This window comes from Gambusia affinis, linkage group LG21, assembly GCF_019740435.1.
Source record: "Gambusia affinis linkage group LG21, SWU_Gaff_1.0, whole genome shotgun sequence".
Classification (NCBI taxonomy): domain Eukaryota; kingdom Metazoa; phylum Chordata; class Actinopteri; order Cyprinodontiformes; family Poeciliidae; genus Gambusia; species Gambusia affinis.
Genome location: NC_057888.1, coordinates 8413192 through 8438164, shown reverse-complemented (window position 1 = coordinate 8438164; position 24973 = coordinate 8413192). Strand labels below are relative to the sequence as shown.

General features: G+C 37.9%; 1 protein-coding gene across 1 annotated transcript in view; it reads right to left on the bottom strand.

Annotated features, from left to right (window-relative positions):
• ptprn2 (protein tyrosine phosphatase receptor type N2) overlaps positions 1-24973 on the bottom strand; it is a 144951-nt gene that overhangs the window by 36092 nt on the left and 83886 nt on the right. The gene's annotated exons all lie outside the window — the stretch shown is intronic.

Genomic DNA, 24973 nt, shown 5'->3' with positions numbered 1-24973 from the left:
TTCAATCTTTAATGACATTTTAAATAAATTATGCATTTTAAATAGCATATAAGAGTTACTAAATTGAACTGAAAGGAAATACATGGACATGAGTTGAATCTGGACCAAAATTTAAATGACTCCACATTCAGGCAAACTGTCACTTTCAGGTGACATTTGCTCTAATTTGATGTTATTTAAATTAACTAAATAGATCAGAATTAAATTAAAATGGCTTTAAACATTTATAGTTAAAAATGCAAAAAAAAACTACCAAAAATTTTAATTTAGTTTTAACATTATGTCAAGAGTCATCATATAATGCAGTAGCATATTGTTTATTAATATTTTCTTATCCTTGTGTGAGTTTGCTTGTTAGCACAACCAATTAAGCTGCTTGGTCACTTCAGACTTCCTTGGGTCTCCACGTAGGCCTGAGAAACAGTCTTATCTTCACAATTTATTTATGCAAGTTATTTAATAAATATTGCGGGGTGAGCAATTTGAGGGTCAAGCAAAACAGATTGTGTGATAACATCAATTTAATTGTGGGCTTACTAGTAAGAGCTGTTACATGCACAGCATGCAAACAGTATTTTTGCTGCTGTGGTGCCTGGTGGGTGATGGGCTTAACTCAAAGTGGGATCCTAGATTATATTCTGCTAAAGGCCACATTAGAGATGCACCAATCTATCAGGCAGAGATCAGAATCCTTAATTGGTTCTGACTGGTGGTCAGCAGGTCAAAAATAGGATTTTTCTCAATCCCCTGCTGATAAAATACATGAAAAAATGAATTTCCACCATTTTGGGGCATGTAAACAAATCAACCAATAACACATTTTAACACACCATTTTTGAGTAAAATAAAAAATCCGATAAAGGTCAGTGATGTTCAGATGAATATATTGGGATAATTCTTTATTCTCTGTAAGATTCAAAATTAAAATACTGTTTTGAATTTTCTTTAACAAAACATCTATATAAAAGTACCTACAGAACATGTCACAAATTATTGTCCTTAAAATAAACATGCCAGAACTGTTTGTATTTAGAATCAAATAGTCAAATCTAACAGAAACCCCAAAAATTAATCAGTGCACCATGCGATCTTCCAATCCACATTAAAAGCTCAAAAATCGAGGCTGAACAAGTAAGATTTTCTTCACTGATTGCAAAGCGTCCTGTCGAGCCAGATTTCAAAATAGGAAAGATGCAATTTGCCCAAAACAATTTTCTCCCCATAAATCATCCTTACTGTCTCTACGATTGACGTGAAAAGAGGAGGTTTCTGAAAAAGCCAGCTATGCACACAATTTTGATCTAATGTTCCCGACTGCAGAAGCTATGCATCTGTAAAAAGGGCAATATCAATAAACAACGAACACATACATCAGCAGGCTCCTAATTGTCTGAATGCAATACTGAGAGACTGATGGGCAGAAGAGAATACGAAAAAAAAAAAAAAAATGGAGGAGCTTTGACATGTAGCCTGAAGGGGGTCTAATAGGCATGCTGAAGGATTGCTACAACTTGTTATCATTTCCAGAAATGAGACACTTCTACCTCAGACCAACAACATTCCGGTTTGACCTTGTGGCTGATAACTGCCAGTGGGGTTTCGCAAGACGGCTCTGTTCAGTGTGCTGTGTTGGGCCTGACAGCGTTCACTGTTGATTGCAAAAGCTGAGGTTCCAGCATGTAGTTTCAATCAGGGATTAAGAGGCTGGAAAACAACAGAGCGCGGGGTTCGAAAAGGCCCGAATGCAGGGGAGAGAAATGGCCTCCATCCAAAGGATTGTCTGTCTCAGTGAGCAGATCAACACAAACTGTTTCCTGTCTCACTGCAAATTCTGACAGAAATCAAAATCGTATCATGTGAAACTCAATTTTTATCTTATGCCCCATCAAATATCATTAGAGTGCTTAAGAACCCAAGTTCCAAATCTCCAGAAGTTAAATTGTTTCTTACATTCAATTTTTTTTTTCTTTCATGAGAATCTTTCCCTTCGATCTCTTATCTTTGGCTACTCTTGAAAAATATTCACCTTGAAACGACTGAAAAGCATCTCCACTGTGGGAGCAAAAAGCCTTGAAGTTCAACGGAAGCATAAAAGACTGTTTGAAGATGGTAATCGTGCAGGAAGAAACAAGGGAGAGACAGAAAGGGGAGGAAAAAAGAGTACAAATAGCTAGTAAAAAGGAGGAGAAAAGATTGAGGATAGAATTTACAATTATGGGCCTGTTCAGCCTTACCCCTTAAAGCTTTTTGGCTTATTCATATTTTCAAATACAATTTATATATATATTTTTTTAAATTAAAGAAAAACTTTCCACAGGAAAAAAAGCCCTAAAACATCCAATACGTTTTTTAAACTAATTATATTATTATTATTATTTTTAAATCTAGCCTGGTACTTTTTCCTAATGGTTTCATGATCATTTTAACAGGCTTATTCTTTTGTAAAATATAATTTGAAGGTTTTTTCAAAATATTAACGCATCAAAATATTTAATCTAACGGATTTAAACATATTCTTTATGCGTGATGTGTGTTACGTCCAAAAAAAACAAAAAAAAAAACAAAAAAAAAAAACGGCTCCCCATTTCAATAACTACCCTCTCCCTCTTCCCTCTATTGAAGTTGCCCCTGTGGAGAATGAGCCAATCTGGGAAGGAGACAAGGGGGCAGATGGATTTCGGTGCTCTGGATTATTCAAATGATAAAGAGAAAGGTCGGGCAGAGACGAGTCACAATAACCCTTAAAATCAAGATTTCCCAACCGCAGCTGCTATTACTGATTAATTATTCCACATGGTCAAAATGAGGACTTTATGTGCTTACAGCAGAGTTTAATAAATAGATTTTATGCTACAATTTAGTCTCATAGATTTAATGTCGCACAAATTTTTACAGAAAAAATGGAGAAAATGTCGAGGTGTTTAGGACCTAATTTGAAAAAGATCACGATAGCAGTAGATATTTCCAATGAAATAAAGTTTAGCTTTAAACAGGACATATATGCAAAATTGAAGCATAAAATATTATTTCTATTATGCACACAAGTAAGATCAATTTTAAAAATCACATTTTCTATGTGAGGTTTCTCTCATTTGCAAACTTTCTGAACCTGCTGCTGGGCGCTAATGAGGCTGAACGTGCAGAAACTTTGCCTCCAGAACAACATTAGCACTCTCAAAACTCTTCCTTTCTCCTGAAATAAAAGCTTTTGGAGGAATATTAAATATAAAATGAAATTAAGCCGCACGAGAAAGACTCCTAAAATGATATAAATCTCGCAAAAAATAAATAAACAAGGTAATCGCAAAACCAGTCATCTAACGTCACGTTTCATGAATTAAGTCTGTCAAAAACAGGAGCGATCAGGCGGTGTGTTCGGACAGATTGTTACCTAGATCCATGCCGCCGCGTCACGCAGTGAGCGACTTGACGCCGCGCCTCCGTATTTCCAGCGAGCGCCGGGAACCGCTAACACTCGCCGCAGCTCCGACAAGCGTCTGTGCGCGTCCCAGCTCGGTCCACTTCACCAAAACCTTCCCCCTGCGAGAGCGTCCCATCAATGCGTGCGCCCCCCCACGCCCCCACCTCACCTCTCAAAAGAGCGCGGCTTCACTTCAACACGTATAGTTGAAGAAAAAAGGAGGAAAAAAACCCCAGAGAAAATAAGAAAAAGGGGAGAAGAATGTTGGATATGCCCGCCTGATTTTCCGAGCTTTGCAAGAATGTGCAGAAGCCCCACTAGTGAGTCCTTTCAGCTCCTCCGTGCCAATGAAAAGAGACGGGGAGGTGGCGGGGTTAGAGGGTTTTTTCTGCCATCATTTAGTTAAGGCTGAGCCCCTCCTTAGATTCAGCAGCTCAGGAGTCCCCCGTCCATTGCACATGTCATATCCACCGGTTGCTATAGCGATGCCTCCACATGTTGTCGACAGTGAGTGTTCAAGGAGCGATGCCTGGCTAATAGGGTTGCGGGCCGAAAGGGCCGATATGAATGGATGCAGGGGCTAGTCGCTCATTTGTTGAGCTACCAGGGGTCTCTGTGTTTGCTGTGTGAATTGCTGTTTTCTCAGGCTCTCCTTTCCCCCCTGTTCTACCTCTCTCTCCCCTCTCTCTCTATCTCTCTCTCAGGGATTCGGAGTAAGGCAGTTCTCTTTTACTTCAAAGTGGGATTTTTTTTATTTATTTTGCATTCAAAGCTGAAGTGAGCGCTATAATAAGAGCTTGCCACACAGTACAGTAGTTGTAAAGTATATGAATGCTACACTGGAGATTAGTTGCTTTCTGAGAAAAAAAAAAAAAAAGAAAAAAAAAAAAGGCAATTGCCTGGTCCATAATGTAAATCATGTGTAATTGGCTAAGTCTTTTCTGTGCTCTCGCTTCAGATCTGTGAGGCTTAAGAAGAAGAAAGGGTTGAAAATTGCAAGTTTAACAAGCTTTGGAGATAAAACTCCCTAAAAATGCTGTCCCCTTTTTGTTTGTTTGCTTTGTCCTGGCAGCTTAGACAAAGTCTATGGTGGGTCGGGTTGCCATGCAATGTCAATCGCAAAAGCCCTGCAAACTCTGAACCACTGGCTCCTCCATGGTCCAACCTCCACTTACAGCCATGAGATATGTGCCATGAGTTAGAAATAGAGTTACTCCTCCTCCACATAGAGGAATCAGTTTGGGGCAGCTCATCTCTTGGAGGCTCTTTGCAGGTTACCCAGGAACGTCCCTCTGGGAAGTCTCCTCAGGGCAGACCCTGAATTTGCTGCAGGAAATGTATATCCCGTTGTATCGTGGGTATGCCTCGGGATTCCTCAGAATAAATGTTAAGAGTTGTTGGGGAGAGAGACGTCACTGGAGCTGTTGATTTCAGAAATGCAGGGGAACGACGGATGGACAACAAAAATGGCAAGTTACAAGTTTGGATGGAAAAAGTCCTTTTAAATTTTTTTTTGTTTATTTGTTTGTAATTTTCTCACAGTTTCGTCATTCTGTATGTTACAACTGGTTACAGTGAAATGCTGGTTTGAAGGGGAAATCTGATATTTTCCCTGTTGCTTCCTTCAGATCAACGTGGAGGATAAAACGAGGTGAACAATCTCCCTAAACGCTATTCCTATTGTTTATGTTTTGCCCTGGTGGTTTAGGCAAACAGTGCAGTGGGCCTGCACTGTTTGCAGTGTCAAATTTCAAATTGAAAATTTAGATATACTTTGCTTGTCCCAAAGGGAAATTAAGAATGAGTTATTTTCCCTGCTGGTCCCTTGACATCTATAATCGTTCAATTAAAAGCAATAACATAAACTATGGGCACAAATCTAGACCCAAAATTTGGTAAAAGTTGCATGGTTGTCAGGTAGTGTTGTTGGCAGATTTATTCTACACAAAGGGGGGAAATTAGACATTTCCTCTGCTGCTCCCTTCAGATCTGTGTGGCTCAAGAAAAAGAAGGGGTGGAAAATTGCAACATTAACAAGTTTTGGAGATAAAACTCACTAAACTGTTATCCTAATTAGCAATCAGGCAGGAGAAAAGGTGGTGGGGGGACAGAGAGCCCCCCAAAGCAGAGCAACAGCTGCACTTAACAGGGAGAGAGAGAGAGAGAGAGAGAGAGAGAGAAAGGGGGATTATGGAGCGCTCAGGGACAGAAAAGGAGAAAGCAAAAGAAAAGGGGCGGTGATGAGAGGAGAACGGGGGTCCTGTCAAATGCAGATGACGAGTCATGGGGAGGAGGGAGTGCTCTCCAGTTTATTTTTTCCATTCATCGAGCACACACCCCCTCCTCTTGTCCATTGTCCCTCAGTGTGACAGCTGGAGTTGGCAATGCAAAAGGGAGAACAAAAAAAAAAAAAAGAGCTCAGGTCCACAGCCCAATCGGACGCCACCCCTTTATAAACTATAAAAATAAATAAAAAAAATAAATATATAAACTGTATCCAGGGGTGTAAAACCTCAAACTGACCCTACAATCAGAACATTTGTAGCACATGCTTTCAACATCAAATTAAAGCTAGAAAAAAAAAGATGTTTCCTCAAATGCTTCTGTTCCCTCTTTTCCTTGAAGACCCTGTGAGTGACAACCATCACGTCATGCTGTTTGCATTCCTATCTCCATAGAACAGAAATTATTCTGGATTCAGATTTTGTTTTCCGTCTGTCTCCCAGAGGGCACAGGCAGACTGTCAGGCTAGAGAAGCACATTTTTTATCTCCAATATTTTCATTTAGTTTGAGGGGGGGGGGATCCTTCTGCAGTGGAGGATGGATGCAGAATTGATGCATGGTACTCACTCCGTGACTTCTGGTGAGCGACTTCTATTACAAGTGAGAAATAAATAGCAGCTGCAGAAGTTAAAGCTCATTAAAGTCAGTCCTCTCTTGACGTCAACCATCTGGAGGAGATCCTGCTCCATTATGGCCCATATTAGACAGCCGGGTCAATCTCCTGTCAGGTTCGTCTTAAATCCATGGATGCACAAATAAAAATGTCCCCTTGGTACCAACAAGGATGGAGAGTCAGAGAGAAGCTATTATTTCACCTGTTCTTTTGTGGCAACCCTCAATATATCAATTATGAGAACACTGAACATGTTTACGTGTCCATGGTTCTCCTTTATTTTTCATAATAAGAGTTCTTGATCAAAATTTAACACATTTAAAATAGTATAAATACAAAGATTACAACTACCTTTATTTTTAGGTCTCTCTAAAATCTGATAGTCAAAATCAGAGATTATATGGTTACAGATGGATTTATGTATAAACTGATGTAATAAAGTCCAGAAATGAAAACACATTCCTGTTTTATATTTTTCCATACTTATCTGGACCTACACAACACTTAAATGAAGTTTCCATATTTTTCCAGACATTTTCTCACTGTGCATGAAGCTTTCACATCTCATCTGCAAATGACAGCATGCCACAATGTCACAAGTCATGTCGCATCGCACGGGGAGACCAGTGCTAATGGCCGTCACAACAGGGAGGTCTGACATGCATTGATTGGCTCCCACAAAGACCGAAATCCAAATGTACTCAGGAAACCATCCAAGTCACTGCCATGGTCTCCAGTGATAGCTGCTGTTTCTCTTGTAAGTATCTCCTCAGGGTAACATGAGGTAGAACAGTCTCTGCTCTTACTGCCAGGCTTACCTGTTCCTCTCTCTCTCATTTTTTTTTTTTTTTTTTTTTTACTGCATGACATATTTTTTTTTTATTTTAAGATTAAAGGACAGAAAAGTGATGTCTTTGTCTAAGCAGTGCCAGGAATGAGTGGTGCATACCATAGTGGCAAAGAAAGCTGAACAAATCCCAGGGTCAAGTGCTCCACCTGACACGGCAGTGCAAAGATTTCCACTGATGCCTGTGTAGGTTAGGAAAAGGAAAGGGATAAATCCTTGTTCCCGTGTGTGTTCAATCTGAGTGGAGAGCATAAAATAAAGGCATTTTTGTTCAATGACATTTCCTTAAAGCTTTGGAGGGCATTCATAAGGAGGTTTTATCCACAGTTTGACGCTTTAACATAAGATGACCAGAAAAACAAAAGGCAAAGTATAAGAGTGACTATACTTTAGTTTTGGAGTTCAAGATACTATAGTATGGTATCTGATCAGATATTATAGACCTCAGCTAGTTTGTCTTCATTTTGGTTTTTATAGACAAAATTATAATTAAAATCCACCTTTTAATATCACATGAACGCCTCAGACAATATCTGAGGAATTGATTGGTGGTTCTGTTTTAGAAAATTAAATTGGAAAGTGTGTTCCTGCTACGTAAGAATCCCTCAAGCCTCAAGTATTTTAAGTGGGAAATTGAAGACAAGTTTTAAGGAATTAAGTGTAAATTCTAAGTCAAGTCTTTGAGGAGCAAGTCTAAATGAACCCTCAAGTCTTGAGACCTGGTGACATCTCAAGTCTTGGAGGGGCAAATCCAAAAGTCTTTGGGGCCACAATAACAAGAAGTCACAAGATGTCTGCCAAAACTCTAAAAGTCTTAAGTCTTTCTGATACAACAGTATGAAGGAGAAAATGGATCAACAAGTTTGAGCCTTTTTTGCGCTAATGCAGGTACTGTTGCAGTCAGTCATGGTGAAGGCAGAGCAAAGCTCTCCATTCACTGGTCCTTGTCCTGCAGCCCTTACCTACTTTTTGGTGATGAGATGTTTTATGACCAAAAGAAAGAGATGTCACAGGCAATTGGCTGAAATTCACTTCTTCCTCAGGGTGTTTGAATTCTGAGACAAAGAAAGAAGCTTCATCCCACAAGGCAGAAAAGACCCAGAACTTACTGGAAGGACTATGATCTCCAAGAATGATATTAAAGCAGACCATGTGAGATTTGTAGGCTGGTTATGTAAAAGACAACAGTCCTTCAAATGACCAAATTACATCCAGGTAGCACAGAAAAAAAATGATCTTGTTCTCCACTGATGAAGATGTGCTCTTTTAATATGTGTTTTTTAGACCTTCCTTACATCGGAGTCAAAGAAGTCTTCTGGAGAGGGGCTAAAATCACTTGTTTTCTGTTTGGTTACAAGGAAACAAAACCCAAGTTTCAGAAACAACCCCTCCACTCCTCTGAAAAGTTGACGGACTAATTTCCTTTGAGCAGTTTTCTCCGTATGCTTTCTTCGGGCTTCAAAGCTCGATTTGATCATCAGTGATCCTTTCATCTGTCATTTCTTAACTGCATCACAAAAAAAGCAACTTATCCACAGTGCATCTGAGCATCCATACCTCTGTGGAGACCTCTCACCTGGTGATACAATCTGTTTTATCTACGGTTTATCAAATAGAAGAGAAACTTTGCTTGCCAGGGACTGGAACATATATAAAAGTGGGTTGTGAGCAATCACAACAAAATTGCATCTGTGCAGAAGATAACGTTATTTACAGTCCTTTTACAAGAAAACCGACAGCTGTGTTGCGTACCTGCAAACTTAACAAATGTGGGATGCACCAAAAATAGTTGTTCCGCTCGCCTTCTTGAAATAGGCTGCAATAAATTATTCATAATAATATGTGAGCCAGGCCGTTGCTGAGGCTCAATATAGGAAAGCGTTGGAGGTTGAGCTTTGAATTGTTGAGCGGTGAGAAATGTATGCAAAACAAAAAAGACATTTTTTTTTTTTTGCTTTTCATTTTTCAGATCCTCCAGCTGTTTTTGTTGTTTGTGAAGTGATTTTACAAAATGTGTGCACGGTAGTGAAACATCCACCCTCATCTGGGGTTTAACTCATTTATTTTTAAAATGTTTTTGATTAATATGCTGATAGCATTTATAATGGAACAAAGCGCTCTCAATTGAGTTGAAGATGAGATGGATTTGGTTTGAATATCTTGTCTGTCCAGATACTGGATTGTGACTTTATCATACTGCTATGTGCTGCAGTGTAGTTTTCCTCAGCAGAAATAAAACAGCATTTAGGCTGAGATAAAAACATTTTAAAAATGACGCTTGATTCTCTTGTCTCCCTTGGACATTTTTGTGCGAAATCCTACATTTCCAGGCGGATGAAGCTCAGAGACACAAGAAAAGGTCTCATCCTTGGATTGTACTTGAAACACTTGAATTGTTGTCTCATGCTCATCACTTGTTCAGAGGTTTAAAGCCATTTAAAGCCCTCGTGTGTGTCAGTCATCTCATTCTGGATTTCCTCCCAGATGAACCTGTTCAAATAGGCCTCATTCTCCACCCAGGCTTTGCCTCGTTGTGTAGTTCAAAGCAGTAAACATCAATATGAGCGCTTTACTTGTCACCTCAATTATATCTTAAGCAGAAAGAGACTCAGAGTTGCACAGACACAACAGTGTTAAAAAAAAAAAAAAAAAAAAGATCTTAAAAAATCTTTTTAAAGGCAGGTAGTTTGTTCTGAGTAGAGTGAGGGTTGGGTTTGTTTGCACCATGTGATCTGATGAAATGGTTGTTGAAACAAGGACTCTGTAGGCTAAAATCAGGCTCTTTGCTCTTTTTGCTGTTTCGGATAACTTTTATACCTATTTACATGTTTAGACCCATTGCCACCTTGAAGGGTAAATTCAGGACAAGCAACATACTGCATTGTTTGTTTGTTTTTTTCGGTCTTTTGGGCGTAGACGACAATTTAGTGTTAGAACTAGTATAAACCGTTTTAATCGGGCAATGAGTATCCAGATATTGTTGTGCATACAAGCCAAAACTGTTCTCATGTGACTGGAGCGCAGAAACATAAAGAAGACAGTGGACTCAGATACCATCCAGTGCCTACTTAAGTGGGAATAAAAGGCAAACACTGGGCAGTCCTTATGTAAACCTTCTGAATTAGAATTTTGCAAATGCCCCCTTTAAAACTTGTTCTTTACTCACTTGTGGTGAAAACGCTATAAGAGCCATGTTTAGTTAAAGTCTCCAATCTGTGATAAAGGGCAGCTCTAAAAATCCAATATTGATCGCTTTTAGCAGCAGACTCATTAATCCAAGTCCTAAACAAAGACATCTAGATAAAGCTCAACCAATTTATCTAAACTTTTGGCTGTGTTTTCCGGTATTTTGTTGGGATTAGATCCCAACTGCTTCCAGCTAACAGGAGTGATGCTTTCTACTAGCAGCTGTGTCGACAGTCCCAATATGCCTGACACGTTCATCTAAAATTAATTAAACAAAGTCAAGAAAATGTCGCTCGTAACCACAGTAATAATTAAAATCCACCTACTATCAGAGAAAATGTTTTCACTGTCTTAGAGGGAATGAGTTTGCATTAATCAGAGAGGTGTTATCTAAAATATTTGAGCCGTTTTGAAAAGGAGTAATAATGTGGTGTGTGGGTGAGAAGAAGCTAAATAAAATGGCCACATCTTGATCCGAGTTTTTAAAAGCAGAACCTAATTGGTGAAAAGAAATTGATGGTAATGCTTCGTTTTAAGTGAAAAGATAAAAGACCAACATGAATCTCAACCAGAGTCCAAGACAACAAGGAAACTAAATCTTTAATTGTTTTATTCGACTGGAATTCACACTACTTTTAACTAAAGTGCTCCCAGAAAGCCATCCAGGCATTTTATTTTATTTTTTTATCTAGCAGAAAGATAAAACTGCAATTAATTTTGAGAGGTGGGGGAAAACACTGAGACAATACATCAAGTCACACATGAGTGGTGGCAGGCAGGGATATGTGGTCTGCCGCGGAATAACAAAGGTAGTCAAAGGTAGCGTTCATAATTGAAACTCTTCACAAGAGACTTTGTGTGCTGTTAGACTCTGACACCGAGACTGACAGAGAAAAGGACAAAGAGACATGTTTAAAGTGAAGCACTCTGAGAATTCACAGGTTCTACAGGACATTTTCTTTCCACACAAATCCATCTGAAAGCATTTGAAACACAAAATTCTGCCACACGGGTAAGCTTACACAAAGCATATATGTATGTTTGTGAAGAGAGACAAAATTCTACTTTTTTCTGTTAGACTTTTGTATAAATATTTTGCTTTGGTTTATCCACATATAAAAGAAGCTCAACTAGTCATTTTTATAGGTGTGCAGAAAGGACCAGTCATGATGAAAAGAAAAAATGTTGGCCTTATATAAGTTGCACAAACTGTACCCTTGATACTTACTGAAACTGCTGGCATAAATACATAAAAAAGCCTTAAAATCAAATCTATGTTTTATTGCAAAAGGAAACATACAATCTGTGTGTGTGTGTGTGTGTGTGTGTGTATATATATATATAAACCTCTCCCTTTAAACTGACTGCATTTATTTTTTATGCCAGATTTCCATATTTTTGTAGACTCAGATTCAACACACTTTTACAACATCGATATAAAAGTTTCCTGCTGAAATTTCTGAAGTTGTTAGAGTCTTAATATTGCACCCAAGAAAACCTAAGACTATAAAACAATGAAGGATGGAAGAATGAATCAAAGGAATAGAGGAAGGAAAGCTGGATGGATGGACAGAAGGATGGATGGATGGATGGATTGATGGATGGATGGACGGATCCATGACTTTCCCTTTTCCAGATGCCAATATTCACAATGGGAAAGAAAAGAGAACATGTCATTCAAATGCGTGTTGATCTTAATATTTAAGAAAATGGCAACAAGTAAAGAGCTACTGGAATGACATTTTTGTAATAATTAAGAGGCTTAATAACAACTGGAACTGTAGCAAACAAGGCTGGCCGAGAACTCATTTCCATCTGCCAGTAAGAACAGAGAGGAGGAAAATAAAAAATTATGACAAAAAAATCTCTAAAGTTTGAGATGGAAATGTAACAAAGTTTTCAGTTTCCCTATTCTACTCTAATAAAACACTTTTCGTAGGGATATTTTGAATATCTTTAGATATATTTTTATAGATTTACAATGTCTTATGTCTAAGGGGATACAATTTACTGTAGCATTTCTTTAAACATAGGAAGAAACCTTAAAATGACACTAAAAGAACAGCAATACTGTAATCAAGGTTAAGGCTCTTTCAGACACTGCACCTTCAGATGTACTTAGATCCTTTTCAAATAAAACTCCAACTTTAGAGTAGATCTATGCTTTTAGTTATTGAAGAAGAAAATGCACTCAGTCACACACTTTCAAATCCAGAGAAATTGAAAATGGGTTCTTGATGAGGTGCCAATGATAAGAGGCTTCTTCTGGATTGACAGGTGATTTTTTTTCTTGTCTAAACTTCTCACATTAAGGATTTAGTCTGCTCTCACCTACTGAAGAAAGTGAAAAGAGTCTGCAAATCAGTCATAAACCTTCCGTTTTTAAATAAGGAACTGTACCAATATATTAAACCATTTCATCTACACATAAAGTAGATTTCAAATGATTGAATCATTAACATGGGAGAGGAAGATCTCTGTTTAAAACCACATCAAAACTCCAGGTTTACCAAAACTGATTCCTTTTGGAAGAAGGAGCTATAGACAGCAAAACATAGATAGACAAAATGGCACATTTACAGGACTTAATTTTAAAAATTAGCCATGATTGTGGAAACCTTGGCTGGAGCTGCTCTCCTACATTATTAATTTGACTAAAAATACTGAATCCCATTAAGGCATGCTACACTTGGACTAGACCTAGTGAGCTCTAGTCCAAGTGTAAGTGCTGAACTGAAGAAAAGGTTTATAGAAAGAAAAGATTCACCGATGTGTGGCTGTGATTCTAAAACTTATACTGAAGGTTGTAGAAAATTTAATCTTTGTACTATTAATGAAGTTTTTTTATTTTTTTATTTTTTCTTTTAGAAGCCCACAGAAAAAAAAAATCGAGGAAAACTGGAACAAAATTCCTAAAGCCAAAAACATGTTAATCAGTCATAAACAACAGCACAACTGCTTTTTCCTTCAAAGTTTGTATGTTCATTATTTACAACTCCCAGCATATGCAGCATGTAAACCCAGATTAAAGAGACTACCATGGTTTTTTTGGAATAGCAATCTCTCTGAATCGATAAGGACAAAGAAGCAGTTGGTCTCTTGTCCTGGTTATGTGCTGAAAGTTGAAGAGTTACTGGAAGTGTTGGGGACTTCCACCCATCATTCAATGGAGCATATGGTTGCCATGGATACATGTAGTGTTCAGGGACTTTATATGCTAACCAGAGTCACTTTCTGATCTTTGGATGTCAAGAGATGTGATAGGTGCTTCTTCCATCCAATCACTGTCTTATGTTTCAAAATCTAAACAAGTACAATTTTGCTTCAGGAAATATTTTTCGAAATATAAATGCTCATTTTTCAGCTGCCATTATGCATGCACTCAGAGGTTATCGGATGTCATGTGAATTAAGTCTGACACCTTTGAAACAAGTTCAGAGCCAAAACAGTGTTGGTCATGATTAGCCCACCCAGCAGGTGAACTTTAAAAGCAGTTATCCTTTTTTTAAATGGTCTCTTAAAGCAGCAAAATTGTTTTTCTTTTGTGCATTTTTTTTCTTGTCTTTTTGCTCCAGCCTTGCTGGAGGTTAGAGGTTTGAACAATTTCTGTTCAAAATGTCTCCATGGAAGTGCCTCAGAGGACATTAGCAGATTATTATTCTCCCAGTTTAAATTAAATAAAAACAATAAACATTTTGGATCAGGTTTATTGGACAGCCAGTGCCACATGTCTCCAGCTGCCACCTTGGTTCGTGAGGACGTGCAGCATATTGGGGCCACCTGCCCGAGCACACGCCCCAATAATAAGCTCTGGCTTGTGTAAGTGAAGATATAGATGTAGAGCCACAGGAGACGGTGCGTAATAGGCTAAGGGTCGTATCCCTGTAAAACGCACGACGCCGCAGCCTCATAAATTCTCATCAGCGTCTTCATTAAACGGTTCTCTTCCCCCCCCCCCTGTTGTTGCTATGACAACGCTGGCCCCGCGTGCACCCTACGGGGGTGGGAGGCGTGTGTGCCGGTGTAACCCCAGGGGTTATTTCGGGGGTGGGGTGACTTGGCACAGACTCCAGCCGTCCGCCTGAGTGTCAGACTCTGACTGTGTCTGGACTGCAGGCAGGAGCTCTGATTTCTCCCTTTAATTACTGCTAATCGGAGGAGCCCAAGTCCATGCTAATGAAGCTACACCAATCAGCTGGGAGGAGTCAGGGGCTGCGCACCGCTAAAGCAACTCTACGCATGAACAGAACTGCCGCTGCTGGGGCCAGAGCTTGCAGCCACAAAGCATGTCTCACTGTCTGTCTGTCTCACAGCTTCAGCAGCTTTGTACAACCAGTCTGCCCTCGAGCCAAAGCGAGTGCCGCGGCTCGTGGAGAGGCCTCTCTGTGAATCCCTAATGAAGCTGCTGCTGCAAGGTCTATAGTACGGCATCAGCTCACATCTCCCACCGCTTCAAACCACAGCAGCTCGCAACAACAACACCAAGTGTGGCTGATCAGAAATTCTAAAGGCAGAAATTAATTATGATTTAACAATACGTCAGTGGCTCATTATTGTAAATCTGCGCCGTGCAATCAATTCACCATATTTTTTATACCACAAACATAATTACACTCTATAGCTTTCAGTGAAGCTTTGGAAATGTACTTTCCTTTTTTTATATACGTATGTAATGAATAGCAACAGATGTGACTGCATCACGGTGCTTCTTGAAATTGGAATATTATTGATAAAGTTCATTTATTTCAGTAATTAAATTAAATTAGTATAGCTCAATGAATGTGCATACATAATGAATGTATGTAACACATTCATTATACACAAACTGATATAGTCAGTTTGTGTATAACTATTAGTTTTGATGATAATAGCCTACAGCTAATTACAATCCAAAATTCAAAGTTTCAGAAAATTATTGAGAAAATTTTAATATTACATTGGACAAATATATTTTAAATATAAATGTTTTAGATAATCATGCGAAGGAATCCTGACTTGGCAGTTTCCCAGCAGACTGCACCGACACCCTCCCCAAAAGAAGCTGACGTCTGTATCAAAGCACAAGAATGGAAAGTTGAGTGGAAGGGAAAAAAAATCAACTCATGTTATTGAGATTCACACAGAGTCTTATGTTTCTGAAAATTATTGAAAATCCCAAATCACGCAAATGCAGAAATGTTGGTACAATGTACTACACAACCATGAGGAAGTTGAAGTATATTACTATGTTTTAAATCTATGTGAGTTTCATTCTTTGATTGAAATGATTAAAATAAATCAACCTTTTGAGGATTTTAATTTACTGGTATTCACCTATTAATGTTAAAAGATAACAGTAAAATTGCTGTAGATCAGCCTCAAAGTAGAAGGATGTCAGTTTCTTTGTTTTACTCTTCTTTGCTCCAGTACACAAATTCTATAAGAAAAATCAAGTTTAATGCATCTCACAAGTGCCTGATTCTAATTATTTTCAGCTTAGTATTATGCCTGCTGGTGCTCAAATTATTTGTATTGCAGCTACTGATCAAAAGCTCTCTTTTTTACACCGATGCACCACCTGTAACCACGCCGGGTGTTCACTACATCTGTGCATTTGCAACAAACACCTGACATGACGGGAACGCAAGTGAATGCAAATAGGTCTATTGGCAGGCATCCATACATGAACATGACTGAGAAATGGGAAGCAGGGCTATTCTCGCAGCAGGACACAGAAAGGTGTTACATCTGATCTTGATCAGTGCTTTTTTTTCTTCACAAGTTGAATCTGCTGTGGTTGCATCATGAAGTAAGATGAAAGCCAACATGCATTAATGCAACTGTCCAAAGTTTTAGCCCATATATGACTCAATAAATGGAGTTGGTGTTGAAACAAAAGTCTGTAAATCACCTATATTGATGTAATATATGCGCAAAGTTTAATGTATTAAAATAGTACTGAAATTGAACACTAAAACTAAAATTATTATCACCACTAAACCGTTTCCCATTTTGTCACATTAGAACCATACATTTCTATATTTTCTATAAGGATTTCAGTTTCTTTGAACACTAGTACATCTCTGTGAAGTAGAAGTCAAATGATAGATTTATTTTTACTTTTATTCTAAATGTTTGCTCTGTTAGCCCTGAATAAAATCCAGTGCAAGTAGACTTAGCTTTTCACCATAACAGAGAGTCCCATGTTAAATCTGGGGGAACTTCAGAGATCAGGAGGAATAATATAAGTTGTCACGACAACTATTAGTTATGCATGTACCACAAAAAAGACATAAGAAAATATGAAAGAAAGCAACATGAATTTTCTTAAAGCCAAACATGTGGAAGAAAGTGCTCTGGTCAGACCTGACCAAATGTAACTTTTTTTCCTACATACAAAATGCCACTTGTGGTGGAAAACTAACACTGCACATTCTTCTGAAAACATTGTTCTCACAATGACACACTATGGCATCATGCTGCTCTAGGGACAGGGACAGTTAATAGAAATATGGATGGAGTTAAATGCAGGGAAATCCTGTTAAAATAAATGAGACTGAGGCAGTGGCTCATCTTCCTGCTCTAACCTTACAGAGCTGGTTCACGTGGCAGAACGGCCCAGTCAAAGTTCAGACTAAATGCACTCAGGAATCTGTGGCAAATCTTGCAACTTGCTGTTCACAGATACTCCACATCTAATCTGGCAAGGCTTGAATAACTTTGTAAAGAAAAATAGGCAAACATTTCAATTCCTTGAGATGCAGATTTGCAGGTGTAATTGATGCAAAAAGTGGTTTCTCAAAGGATCGACTCAAACTGAAAATAAATGCATGCCACACTCTTATGTGTCAAAACAATTGAAAATCTTGAATTTGTAACCTTCCACTTGATGATTATGCACTACTGTACAGTGGTCTGTCACATAAAACCCTCTATAAAACACATTGAAGCTTGTGGTTGAATGGTGACAAAATGTGGAAAAATCTGAAGGCATTCACTGTTGCAAGTGACTTTAACAAATTCATATGAATATTGTTTTATTATCCAGGTCCTGCTTAAATATGACTAAGCCTTTACAACATACCATCTCTCAGAAATCAAAGCCTATAAGTAGAACTTGTAAAACGACTAAGAGGAGCAGCACAGCAGACCATCATTTCATGCTTTATCCACACAGACACAAGAACCTCATACACCAGCTTCCCAGTCAAGGTCATCATATAAAAGACCATAACAGCTCATCAGGCAATTTAGTTGACCTTGCCATGCAGAAAGTAACTAGCAGTTACAGCAGGATTCGCAATTATAGTCAATTAAAGTCAATAAAAGATGATATGACAGTTGATTACGTTTAATTTACTGGGAGCAAAGTGGTTTCCGAATTGTGCGCTCACTGAGCAATAATTAATGTGCAGCTTCAGAGCTACCATGAATTCAGATTGAGTTTGGTTTTTAAAAAAATGACAGCTATATGAAGACAAAAATTTGGATCGTATTCAGACTTTTGATAAGTTTCCCACTCTTTCCATATAAGACTTGATCTTTTATTTCAATTTCACTTCGTTTTCCAATAGTCAAAGAAAGAGATAAAAAAAATTAGTAAAATAAATACTGCCGTGCCCTAGTATTTTGTTGTGATGTTAGAAAGATTACCACGGGCCAGCGGTTGGCCTGCAGCAAGGGCTTTTCCTCGGGCTGTCAGTGCCGAGGTGCCAGATGCGCTAGGCAAGTAACTGCATGATAAATGGCAGAAGGTGAGAGCTCCATGGCTGCAAGCAGGAGCACCTTGCCCCAGCATCCCGCTGCCAGTCCCTTGGCATGCAGCACACCGGGCCAAATGGCAGCAGCGTCCCCCTTCAACGCTGACATTTAGAACCTCTGCCATGCTATCCAGCTGTGCACATCGCGGGGCCCCCCCTGGCACCGTACCCCCAACCTCTCCCAGGCACCAGGCCCCTGAACCCCACTGCTGCTACTGCCAGATGACAGTCAACAAACATATACTTGTTTAATCAAGTCTGAAATTGTTTGGTGATAATGTCCACCATACATTTGTGAAATATTTCAAACATGCACATCGCAACAGTTTTAAAATGTACATTTCTTTGAGAAAACTAAGAGTGTCATTGGAGTCTGATACTGTTTAAGGCTTTGCTATCCAATGCAAAATGTCCATGATAAGTATGTAGGGTTTCCTTGTGTATTGTGTTGGAAAGACTGTTGCTATTGCTAAAAAAAGGAGATCTTCTCAATATTTAAGTAATAAGAATAAATTGTGACTTAATGATGTTTAAATATTTGATCCAAAGTCTCTATTTAAAATTATAGTTAACGCAAAAATGTATCCGATAGGGGAGAATAAAGGATCTATCCCTTCTTATCAAGTGAAACTTTATTTAAGTAATTATTTTAATGTTCCTTAATCATTAGTGTGCAACTGACTGTTTTTTTTTTTTTTTTTACATTTATATGATTCTAAAAAACATATAAAAAAAAAATGTCTCCACTGCATTTTGGATGCAGCTAAAGAAGCTTGATAGGTTTTAAAACATGCCTTACAACTTGTTGACAGGTACATTTATTTATTTGGGGGGCAGAAAACTGTAAAGAAGACTGTGAAAGTAAGACAAGTAGCAATATCTGTGCACTGTGGTAGCTCACATAAAAAAAGAAATATCTGTATAGAGCAAATACTGTCTGGTTTCAGAAGGGAATATGGTGCCTAGCTGGCAAGAATGGCTGTGCAAGAGTCCAAGAAAACATGCAAAGGATGACCATCTGGCCTATCCTGATGGATCTAAGCTATTTTGGTAACTACATCTCACGGCAGACACCATATAAAAATGAATTAATGGAAATCAACCAAGTAGGACTATTCTGCTAAAACAAATAAAAACCTTTGATTATGACTTTCTGTTGGATGGATCAACAATGGTGGGGCTAAAAACAATATATCAATGCTATATTATAATAAAATCTTTCATGATTGCATTTTTTATTTTGTTTAATTAAAAGTTCTAAACCTCCTTCAAAGGCAGCTTCACCTTAAACTCTTCTTTCAGGAGGAAATATAAACATCCAACAAATTTTCTTTGCAAAACTGCACAGAACTGCCTTTTAACAAGTTCAATGAGAATATCATGTTGGCTACACTCAGATACTATGGGTTCTTTTAAAAAAGAATGCAGAAGAAAAAAAGAGGTGAGGAGAAGATGGAAGAGTAAACACTTTACATTCTGGTACTCATTAAAAACAGACAAGTCCAGCCTTTCCCGCGAGAGAGCACACGTCATGCTATATAGAGGCAAATACCAAGCTGCATGGCTTGGAATCAAAGGCATTTCTGCAGTCCAAAGGTCAGGTGATGGTAAAAGGTTGCTGAGAAACAGAGTTGCTGGACGGGCTTTCATCAGTGGGAGGCAGCTGGAGTCTCCAAAGAGGCAGCGTTACTTGGGGCTGAAGGCACAGTGGGGCTGCTCGGATATGACATTTCACATCCAGATCTGCCACAGTAATGGCATTTTAGCCACTTTTAAAAGGGCCAGATTGGCCTTCCTGCACTGTTAAAATTTTTATAGACAGCCATTCCTATATTGTTTGGGCTTATTACAGTGTATAAAGAAAATTGTCTTTGTGAAAAAGGCAATTGGGGCCAATGTAGGAATGATTGGCTGATACAAATACTTAAACTTCACATGATGCAACACGGGAAAAACCACTTTTATTGCCTCTGTGGAAATGCAAACTTGAATGAGAACAAAATGTCTCAAATTTACATAAAATATATTTATCCTATCTTGTGATTCTTTCATTAAAAAAAAAAAAGCAGTACAACATGTATCCATGTAAAGCTCGTCATGGTTATTTACTTGAGTCGCCATGCCCCCTCTCTCTGTTAGGAAACCGTTTGTGTAGTTTTGCTTTGAAGCCGCTGCTGAGACGATTTGTTCCATTTGATTGGGGAAATTGCAGTGCCTGTTACTTGCTGAAGTGAATTATTTTTTTTACAATATGCAAGCTTTGTAAGATAAAAAGAAAGCAACATGTGCTGTTCCCTGTTAATAAAGCAACAACACAGAAATAAATATTCATGGTAAACAAATCTTCCATCAAAACAAAATGCTAATCTGGATGATTATATTTCCACCAGAACATATCAAAACCCAGTGAGTGAATTTTATCTTAAAATAAAAGCTAAGTATATATAATACATCACTAAAAGACCAAAATACACAAAAAATGATAAAAATAGCAAGTTAACTTGATTAGTATCTAAGAGGTTTGGTTTTTTTTTCTTTTTTTTCAGGAAATCTGTGGCATCAGCAAACCAGGTTTAGATTGAAACAGCACAATTCATACTTTGTTTTCTGTAGATGTGTTAAAATCTATGAGGTTATTGGTTTTTATTCTGCTTAAATTTAAAGAGTGCTATACTGTATGAATTACATTGATTCTCATGCTTTTCTTTGAAATTTGTATTAATAGTTAGGCTAAATGTGACTTCTTAGGTTATCTAACATAAATCTATTATATTTGCATTCAAGTCTGATGGAACAGTTTTCTGATCACTGAAGCAAGAGCCCTGGCTGATTAATGACTCCAACAATTAAATCCAAAACCCAATAATTTCATATGGCAATTAATGTAATATACTTTTGTATAAACATCAAAAATGTTTTTATCGCTGATGTCCTGTACTCTGCAGCAATAGAAAATGGCAAAGTGTTTGGAAAATTTACTAAATGATATTTGTATGCTTGGCTGCATTATTACAGTAAAATCAAATGCTGTAAAACAAGAAAACAAGTAGCCACATTAAAAAGTGTTTATGATGACTTGCCTTTCCAACCTGAAGTTGGAATCGCAGCTATGTTGAATCTTTCATCAAGATTCATTGATATTTTTGTCAGTGAAATGTGGGGTTTGCATAAGCTACTGAGAACTTCAGTTATTATGCTAATATCACAAAACCAATTTATGTTAGATAAAATATTTGGAATGAAAATGAACATTTCTCAGTTATTTTAAAAATAATCTACCTCATATAGTCCTCAAACTGAATGTTATTTGGCTGGTACAAACTGATTACTTTCTGAAATTTAGAGACTACTTTCTAAGATCTGATACATTTCACAAAACTTTCCAATCACTTGCAAGGGTTTATAGTTTACATTATGGATCGTAGAGGGCATATTTACTACATTTTCTAAACTCAGAGGTAAGTTTTGGGATCCTGTCTGCTTTATAGTTTAACTTCTAACTTGGTTCTTTCTAGAACGTAAACTTTAGTTTCCACATGTCAGAGGTTATTCTTCAGACATCACCTTGCTGTTACTTACATGAGGACTTGGAAGTTTTTTTAAATCAATTTGTTACCACTTATTTTCCATGAAAATAATGTTTAGTGTCCAAAACTTGAGGTTCTTTCATAATAACAGCAACGTTACTTTCATGGATCTTAAAGATTATTTTCTAGAGTGTAGAAGGTATTTTTTAGTCTATAGTTTGAAGTGACTTTTAACCTGTTATTGTTCAGAATTTAGAGATTGCTTTCTAATATATTTATATATCACTTTTGTGGAAGTTGCAGTTTCCCAAAACCTGCAGATGGATATATTTACATATGAGTTTGGGAAAGGGGAAAATCAACCCACTGTCTGTAAAGGGCATGGTAGAAACTGTGGAAAGGCATACTAGAAACATATAAATTGTTATATTACAACCACACAAATACTGATACTGATGTTATTTTGGAGAGAAAATGCATTAACGTCCCGCACGCACAGCACTGAAGCTTTTCATCTGCCATACATGATTTAAATTTAGTGGTGGAATAATCAGTCTGCATTCAGCTGTGGGAATTCTGAGCTTAATGAATGCCTCTTCACATAAGCAGTTTGCCGGAGTTATTCCGAACACAAGACTGCTGTCAAAATGTCTATGAATCTCAATTTAACCACCATCTCAACCACATGGGGACCATGTTATGCAGGCTGTCTGCATGTCTAAATGCGAGAATTAGAAAAATATTGTTGCAAAGAAAACACAATTAGTTTTCAGTTTCCATATCAAACTGGCAGAGCAATTAAATAAGAAGTTATTATTATATTGCATTTTTAATCTTGCACATTAGGGTAAATCATTACTTGATTTTTAATCACAGAGTAAGTTTGTGGTCATTACGACTCAAATTGTGAATCTCAGGGTGTATTTTGTGGATTAAATATCAACCACACAAACATTAAGTAAGATTTAAAGGTCATTCAATCCTTATTTAAAAACAAGAGTAGTAATTATTGAATAACATATGAAAACTGAGGAATATTATTTTAAAAACATCTACTATTTTGGTTGACAGTCCTAAACCAAACAGACTACTTTGCTGCTTCTAGCCGTGCACCATCAGTGGCTATCAATATCATTGCTGCTGCCTCCAGGTGCTGAAGGAGGCAGGAAGGGCAGCAACTGTTTAGGAACAATTATGTTTGAGGTGTCAGCATGTGCTACAACATGCCGGACTTTATATCCCAAACTGAGAGCTGTGAGGATCTGAAAACATGTCCTCTACATATGGTTTCAGGGTGGTTTGAATCTATACAGATCAGCCTGTTAGTGCAGGTCCACATCAACCATGACTTTATTCCTCATGTCTTTCTTTCTGTATTTCCTTCAGTTGTCAGAAGATCTTTAGGAACCAGTGTTGCCACAATTATCTTGCAAAAGTAATTCGACCATCAGCATGTGAATGGATGAGTGACTGAATACAAGTATAAATAATTTACCATTTCAAAAGGCTTGGAAATAGTTACACATCCTTTTGCCACTTCATTTCCCATAAATATAAATTAGAAAAATTGCATTAAGTATCTTTTTTTCTAAAACCAAAAAAATTAAAATAAAATTGTGTTAAAATGAAATTTTTTTTTAAGTCTTGGTAGTCGTAAAAATTAACAGCACTATAATTTTTCTAAGGTTACTGTTGCTTTTGTAGCTTTAGCCAACTTGCATATAGTAGGACAGAGGGTATACTGTATTTGGCTCTTCAGACTTAAATCCAACTGATTATCTGTAAGAATCTCTTTCCACAAATGAAAATTGATGTTCACACATTCTTTCAGCTCTACTTCTGACTGAACTTGTGAAAAATATGAGCCTGATTTCTTTCTAAAGACACCATATGTCCTACTTGCACATGCATCCTGCAGGAAAAGTAATGCCTTTCTATCATATTGTGAGCCAACTTCCATGTAATCTATAATGGAGTGGATATTGCTTAGCTTATTGACTGATGTCCCCTCCTCCCCACTTTGACATTTGCTTATCCTCATGAGCATCTCCCAGTATTGACGTTTGCTCTATCTGGACATCTTCCTAAGCTGTTCTGTCATTTGTCACCTCTTAAATAAAAACCAAGGAGTTGTGGGAGCTGACAGTGATAAGGCTTAATGACACAAACCACAGTGGTGGTTTCATACAAACTCAGAAGAAAGAATTCACAGTACGGCTTAATTTCCTGCTTGGTACCTGTAATGGATTCATAGAGCAATTTTACCCAGCATATTTCCATCCATTCCATTAATAAGCAGAATAAAGAAGAACCTCTCCACAAACCATGGCATGAATTCACTCATAACTGCAGTCAATTTAGAGGAAATTTATTGAAAGCGGGCTTTTGGTTTAACACCTTTTAAACTAATGTATTTGGAGAGCGCACTCCACATGCGCTCCTGTCAAAAGCTACCATTTTCTCCCAACTTAGCCTTAACTCTCCACTTCTTGGATACAAACTGGTGAGGTCAACACATGCACATTAGAGCTCATAAAACATCCTCTAAGTGTCCTTTCAGGATTTCTACTTTGCTAGTTCACTTTTTGAAAAGCAATAAGCGCGGTGCTTCTTTAAATACGAATCTCACAAAATCCAGCTGGGAGCAGATTTTCTCATGAGGTGGAAGACAAATTCTTCCTTTCTTCCCCTCCCTCTCTTCTATTCATCCCTCCCTCAGACTGTCTCCTGGAGTGAGGCTATTATTGCAGCTAATTATCTACAAATAGACCCAATATGACAAACACAGAATCAAGCTAGTGCTGGCTAAAAGCGCAGGAATCATTCTGTGATGATATAAAAGAAATGGGAACAGACAAAGACCAGAACAAAAAGTCATACATTTAAAAAATATTTTTTTAAAAGAGGCAAAATCTGAGATAATTATGAGGAACATGACAGAGACACAATGTGGTATGAGATGAGAGAAATTACGGGACCAAGAAAAGATATAAGAGGGAGGCAGATGGGCAAAAAAAGCAGCATGGAGAGAGGACTAACATGGGGAAATGATCTTGTCTTTGCAATGTGTGACGGTTGTTGCCATTGGCAACTGTCCTGCAGTGCACGGGCCACATCCACTTAGCTCCCAGCGTGCTTCAGGATCAGGATAGCTCAGAGGTCTAAGGCTGTCTGGCTCATTTACATAAAGAAACTCATTTACCAGGCAAGCATGGAGGGCTATGATGCATCAATGGGGGCTTGATTAGATCTTTACCTTTGATACATATGAATATTTATCATGGCTGAATAACATTTGCTCTCCTTTCATCTGGATCATCCAGAGAGTACTCCTCCTCCTCTTAATTTTTTTCCAA